Consider the following 6,323-nt stretch of genomic DNA (forward strand, 5'->3'; position numbering starts at 1 on the left):
AATATTATCGATGGTCAAGCTTGATATCTCACAAGACATCAAGAGACAAAGAAATTACTTTATTAAGGTAAATACTTCAACAGTTATTAGCCAAAACACGTTTATGCTTCCGGCCACGCCCCCTTTTAGTCACATGACACCATTTTTGGAGGACATCCTTAGAATAAAGTTCAGAGTAAGCGTACCAACTTTGGTGTCACTGCCTCAAAGAACTGCTGAGATATCGCTTCACTTCCTGTTTGGCGGCTTTTCTGCAGAATTTGATTGGCTGTACCGGACAAACGGTTTTGAAAATCAAATATCCTTCGATAACTTTTGTGAGGCTTGGTCTGAAGATCATATCTGGTAATTTTGAAGAAGATTTGACAAAATTTGTAGGAGGAGTAGGCTTTTAAAGGTTTTTGATAAAACCGGAAATAGCGGAAAATCTATATAACCGGAAATTGACGCCATGGTGTGCATTGCACTCGGCTTGATCCAGGGAATCCAATGGTACCTCATTTTTGAAAATGGGACATACGGTTCAAAAGTTGCGTGTGTAAACACAACTCCAACTTTGACCCGTTGGTGGCGCTAGAGTGCCAAAGTATGGGACATGAAACTTTGTGACTTGGACCGGGGGACTGTCCCTAATGAGTGTGCCAAATTTCACAACTTTCGACCAAGCGCTTCTAGGGCCTGCCATAGACACCCAGTCTTAAGAATAATAATAATAATAATAATAAATATAGCTGCAAGCAGCAATGGAGGGGCCAAGCAGTCCAGAGCAGGACATGGCCTCCATAGCACTTGCGCAACAATTAAGTCACAATAACCTGTTGCACTCATGCAACACACCAAGTTTGGTTGAAATATCTGTTTGCGTTCCAAAGTACTGAGTGTTTAAAGTGTTTTTTTTCCGGTGTAACACCACAAGCCTCCTCTGCTCCTCTTGGGAACGATGGAACCCAAGTTCGGTGACAATCGCTAAAATGGTTGCTGAGTTACGCTCTAACGTGTCTTTTGTGGCTTCGCCGCCGCCTTTGATCGGCTCTACCGAACAAACGGTTTCGAAAATTTGAAAATCCATCAGACACCTTTGTGAAGCTTGGTCTGAAGATCATCTGTGCCAAATTTAGTAAACATTGGACAAAATTTGGGGCGTGTAAAAGGTTTTTACACTTTTCCATGAAATCCAAAATGGCGGCCGCGTCAATTCGGTTGTTATGAAATATTATCGATGGTCAAGCTTGATATCTCACAAGACATCAAGAGACAAAGAAATTACTTTATTAAGGTAAATACTTCAACAGTTATTAGCCAAAACACGTTTATGCTTCCGGCCACGCCCCCTTTTAGTCACATGACACCATTTTTGGAGAACATCCTTAGAATAAAGTTCCGAGTAGGCGTACCAACTTTGGTGTCACTGCTTCAAAGAACTTCTGAGATATGGCTTCACTTCCTGTTTGGCGGCTTTTCTGCAGAATTTGATTGGCTATACCGGACAAACGGTTTTGAAAATCAAATATCCTTCGATAACTTTTGTGAAGCTTGGTCTGAAGATCATATCTGGTAATTTTGAAGAAGATTTGACAAAATTGGTAAGAGGAGTAGGCTTTTAAAGGTTTTTGATAAAACCGGAAATAGCGGAAAATCTATATAACCGGAAATTGACACCATGGTGTGCATTGCACTCGGCTTGATCCAGGGAATCCAATGGTACCTCATTTTTGAAAATGGGACATACGGTTCAAAAGTTGCGTGTGTAAACACAACTCCAACTTTGACCCGTTGGTGGCGCTAGAGTGCCAAAGTATGGGACATGAAACTTTGTGACTTGGACCAGGGGACTGTCCCTAATGAGTGTGCCAAATTTCACAACTTTCGACCAAGCGCTTCTAGGGCCTGCCATAGACACCCAGTCTTAAGAATAATAATAATAATAATACTACCAATTACAATAGGTGCCTCGCAGCTTCGCTGCTTGGCCCCTAATAATAATAATACTACCAATTACAATAGGTGCCTCGCAGCTTCGCTGCTTGGCCCCTAATAATAAATATAGCTGCAAGCAGCAATGGAGGGGCCAAGCAGTCCAGAGCAGGACATGGCCTCCATAGCACTTGCACAACAATTAAGTCACAATAACCTGTTGCACTCATGCAACACACCTAGTTTGGTTGAAATATCTGTTTGCGTTCCAAAGTACTGAGTGTTCAAAGTGTTTTTTTCTGGTATAACACCACAGGCCTCCTCTGCTCCTCGTGGGAACGATGGAACCCAAGTTTGGTGACAATCGCACAAATGGTTGCTGAGATAGGCTCTTGCGTCTCGTTTGGCGGCTTCGCCGCTGCCTGAGTGTATGACACTTACATAATTGTGTGGTTAATATAGAATAGCAGACAGATATAAATGTATTGTTTAAAAGTTATGACCATTCTAGTGATGAATGAGAAAACAGGCTAAAGCATTTAGAATGTCAAGATTCATTTCACATCACCACTTCTCAAATACCTTTGCATTCAATAAATTGCATCTGAAAATAACGGACACCACCACTGAAATATGCATTTTATGTGTTCAATAAAACACACACTTTATTTGTTTTGAACATTAAACTGTGAGGGGAATGATATCTCAGCAAAACAACAAACTTTCTACTGTAAATATTTTTTTTAATAAATAACTGCAAAGCAGAAGATATATAAATGCATAAACTCAACTGCAATCCCTGTTGAGAAAGGAGAGGGAGAAGACAGGGAGATAAAGAGGCAGGGGGAAGACAACACCAATAAACACATCCTTTTTCATCTACGCCTTGTCGCGATACTGGTCACACTCAGATGACTGCCAAAACGGAAAACAGTTCCTATTGCAAAGCAAGCAAAGTCGTTTGCCATTACATTTCGGCGCGCAAGAAACTACATTTGTTTTATTTTCAGTCCTATTTTTACGATCATAGCCATAGCATAGCCAGGCAGTGGTTCTCAAATCTGTCCTCAAATACCACCTGTTCTGCATGTTTTAGATGTTTCCCTGCTCCAACACACCTGATTCAAATGCATGTTTGTTACCAGGCTTCTACAGAGCTAGATAACGACCCATTTATTTCATCAGGTGTGTTGGAGCAGGAAAACATCTCATATGCAGGACAGGTGGTACCTGAGGACCGATTTGAGAACCACTGTGTTACAGGATTTTTTCCATTCTAGGGAATATGGGTTGTGTGAAGTGACGACAAAGGAGGGACTACAGGTTTTAGCATAATAATCCGATTATTATGAGTATTAGTCTTATGGGAAACAGAAACAAATAATATACATTGATACATACCCAGATGATGTTCCTGGCTGGGTATCAGGTTCAATCTCATTTTTCCATCTCCTCCTCGTCCTGGTCTTCCTCCAGCAGTTCCTGGTTCAGTAGGTCCTCCTCCTGTGTGGTAATCAACAGTCAGCTGCCTCCTCCTCTTGCAGGGATAGTCTTCCTTCACCTCTACAACAGAAAAAAAAAAATAGTAGCCTGCAGTGTGTTCTTCCCAAATCCGATAAACCATAACGTTGAACTGTGGACAGCCCTTTCACACCTTCCTTGCGAATAGTAAGATACAAACATCCTAAAATCACGTCTGTATGATGGATGGGTATAGCTATCTGCAAAAATATAGAAGGATGTTTCATGACATGAGAAAATCAACAAGCTAAACTTATCCAACTGCAGTAGCACACCAGTTTCCAGGCAGTTCTGAACCTACCTATCCCAACCTCAGGCAAATGTACGGAAGCAACAACATTGGCCCAAAAAGTTATTGATCTTTAGCTAAAATATGACATAGTATTGCTAGTAACTATTTACTTCACACACACAAAAAAGTTGATATAAGAAGAGATTTGCTGCTTGCCTGTCAACAAGCACCGATTGGGTGAAGTCGAAAAACTAACTAGCAGCATAGTTACTCCTCCGCGTAACTATCAAGGTTTTACTATATTCCACAATCGGCTAAATTGCCCAAAAAGTTATAAATATTTAGCTTAAAGTGTACATGGTGGTCCTAGCTAATGTTTGTTATCCAGGTTTCCCAAAATTAGCTAAATCGTTCTTCTTTTTGCTCACGTCACTCCAGTCCTAGTTCTACAAATAAATGCTTCGTAACTAAAACATTTGACTTTTAATTTGAACAATGTTGACAATATTGATAACACATGTAAAGAAACTTGTCTTACCTCGTATGATCGACTCAGTTTTCAAAATGAAGCAGTAAATCCAACTCTTGCGGTGATCTTACACCATACCATAGATATCCTTTATATGTCTGTGCGGTCAGAAATAGGACTCTACCAGCAGTTTCAAAAACGTGTTTGTTTTGTTGCCACGGTGATGGTGCAGCTAGGATTGCTAACAAGCTGGGCAGACAGAATAATATACATTTACCTAGCATCCACACCTCAAACAAGTTAACCTAGACGCAAAACTATAAGTCCAATCAAAAAAATGAGGATATTTTCCGAGACCCAAGACTCTGCCGAAACCAGAGATGTCCTTTATATGTCTGTGTGGTCAGAAATACGACTCTACTGGCAGTTTAGAAATCGTCTTCCTTGTGCTTTTTCTGAGAAATGTGTCCCTAGATTTTACATTGGTCTCTAACGTGTTTGTTTGGTTGCCACGGTGATGGTGCAGCTATGATTGCTAACAAGCTTGGCAGAGAGAATAATATACATTTACCTAGCATCCACACCTCAAACAAGTGAACCTAGACGCAAAACTATAAGTCCGATAAAAAAAATGAGGATATTTTCCGAGACCCAAGACTCTGCCGAAACCAGAGATGTCCTTTATATGTCTGTGCGGAAAGAAATACGACTCTACTGGCAGTTTAGAAATCGTCGTCCTTGTGCTTTGTCTGAGAAATGTGTCACTAGATTTGCATTGGGCTCTATGGGGCGAGAGTTGGACTTTGTCTCGCTTTCGTGGGGCTCTGAAAAAATGTGTAAGTTTGTTGGATTCCACAGACAACTGTCTACGACCAACACATAATTAGCTATCTATTGATCCAAAAATGAAGCATGAAGAGTGAAAATTGTGGCAATGCTGGCAAACTAGAAATACTTTTTGAAACTGATTTCGAAGCTCCCCTCCACTCTAAGCGTTTCAGTCAGCACTCTAGACTCTCACATAGACACCCATGTAAATCTCAGAAACGGTTTGAAAAACTAATGAAACATAATCAGTGATATTAAAAAAAGTTGAAAAGATATCAAAAGGCTGAATTACAGAAACAATAGTTTAGTGTTTTCTCATCATTTTAAAGTTTAAATGGTGGCTGTAGCTGAAAGATTGAGGAAGAAGAAGGATTTGAAAGTTGAAGAAGTTTAAGAGGATTGAGAGGATTTGAGAAAAAAAAAACATGTAAAAAATATGATGAATATTGATATTTTCCATGAAATCCAAAATGGCGGCCGCATCAATTCGGTTATTATGAAAAGTTATCAATGGCCAGGCTTGATATCTCACAAGAAATCAAGAGACAAAGAAATTACTTTATTAAGGTAAACACTTCAACGGTTATTAGCCAAAACACGTTTATGCTTCCGGCCACGCCCCCTTTTAGTCACATGACACCATTTTTGGAGGACATCCTTAGAATAAAGTTCAGAGTAAGCGTACCAACTTTGGTGTCACTGCCTCAAAGAACTGCTGAGATATCGCTTCACTTCCTGTTTAGCGGCTTATCTGCAGAATTTGATTGGCTGTACCGGACAAACGGTTTTGAAAATCAAATATCCTTCGATAACTTTTGTGAGGCTTGGTCTGAAGATCATATCTGGTAATTGTGAAGAATATTTGAAAACATTTGTAGGAGGAGTAGGCTTTTAAAGGTTTTTGATAAAACCGGAAATAGCGGAAAATCTATATAACCGGAAATTGACGCCATGGTGTGCATTGCACTCGGCTTGATCCAGGGAATCCAATGGTACCTCATTTTTGAAAATGGGACATACGGTTCAAAAGTTGCGTGTGTAAACACAACTCCAACTTTGACCCGTTGGTGGCGCTAGAGTGCCAAAGTATGGGACATGAAACTTTGTGACTTGGACCGGGGGACTGTCCCTAATGAGTGTGCCAAATTTCACAACTTTCGACCAAGCGCTTCTAGGGCCTGCCATAGACACCCAGTCTTAAGAATAATAATAATAATAATAATACTACCAATTACAATAGGTGCCTCGCAGCTTCGCTGCTTGGCCCCTAATAAATATAGCTGCAAGCAGCAATGGAGGGGCCAAGCAGTCCAGAGCAGGACATGGCCTCCATAGCACTTGCGCAACAATTGAGTCACA

At 40.5% G+C, this 6,323-nt stretch overlaps 1 long non-coding RNA gene across 1 annotated transcript; it reads right to left on the reverse strand.

Moving 5' to 3' along the window:
* Positions 1 to 2,548: 2,548 nt before the first annotated feature.
* On the reverse strand, positions 2,549 to 5,548 carry LOC146234484 (uncharacterized). The gene is made up of 2 exons (XR_014741554.1): positions 4,206 to 5,548; positions 2,549 to 3,477 (listed from the first exon to the last, which is right to left on the reverse strand). It is a non-coding gene; the product is annotated as an uncharacterized LOC146234484 (long non-coding RNA).
* Between the last annotated feature and the right edge of the window lie 775 nt (positions 5,549 to 6,323).

The sequence above is a fragment of the Hypomesus nipponensis genome, chromosome 23 (genome assembly GCF_054491055.1).
Source record: "Hypomesus nipponensis isolate SF chromosome 23, ASM5449105v1, whole genome shotgun sequence".
NCBI lineage: Eukaryota > Metazoa > Chordata > Actinopteri > Osmeriformes > Osmeridae > Hypomesus > Hypomesus nipponensis.